The sequence below is a fragment of the Elephantulus edwardii genome, unplaced genomic scaffold (assembly GCF_000299155.1).
Source record: "Elephantulus edwardii isolate Elephantulus edwardi_28Jun2011 unplaced genomic scaffold, EleEdw1.0 scaffold00118, whole genome shotgun sequence".
NCBI lineage: Eukaryota > Metazoa > Chordata > Mammalia > Macroscelidea > Macroscelididae > Elephantulus > Elephantulus edwardii.
Window position 1 is genome coordinate 3,854,522 of NW_006399868.1, and position 857 is coordinate 3,855,378.

The window sequence follows — 857 nt, forward strand, 5'->3', positions numbered from 1 at the left end:
GTTAAAAATGGAGATTTTGATTCTACAATAGAAATGCAAATTCTCTGCAGGGGTCAAAGCCTCAATTTTGGAAGAGTAGAAATCTTTGGCTGCTTCTGGTGGTGGTAGGGAGAGGTCTAAGATGCAGACAATCTGTTCACAACACAACTGCTGACAACTTCAAGCTCAGTGAAGGTGAGATGAAGGAACAAGAGGCAGGAGGGCTGAGTTTTGTCATAAACCCAGCATCCTCCTTTTATTAGGGAGATCATCATTGAGAAATAGAGGGCTGTTTCACTGGAAATGCAAACCTTAATGACTAGGGAGAGGCACAGGCTTATAAATCAGCTCCTCAGCAGCTCAGTCGCCTTCCTCCCTCCTCACCCAGCTCCTTCTGTCCCTGAAACCTGGTAAGTCTGCCTTTGGCTCTAAGCGGAGATGTCTCTGTTCCTGGACTTGAAAGGAGTTCTTTTCCTGGGTGTGGACTTTGCTTTGGGGCTGTTTGATTTAAATCATTGTCAACATGCTGATCTGTTTTCTTCATTCTGATTGACATGGATTCGTTTTATTTCAGCACTAACCTGCAAGCAATCTAGGGACCTGGGGTAGAGATGTCACATTCTGTGGCAGGTGTGGGACTCCCCAGCACGGATGGAACCTTGGTGGACACAGGCCCCAAAGTGTGTGGGTTTTCAAAAATTTTACTCTGCATGACTCTCATTCTTGTGTTAGGAGTCTCCTTAAGGTCTTGGTGAACTAGTTTTGAAGTAGCCAGTGATGAAGACGTAAAACACTGTCTTGTTTCTTCTTGGTAAAAAAGCAATTATTCTTTAGAAGTGAGAGAGAGAGAGAGAGAGAGAGAGAGAGAGAGAGAGAGA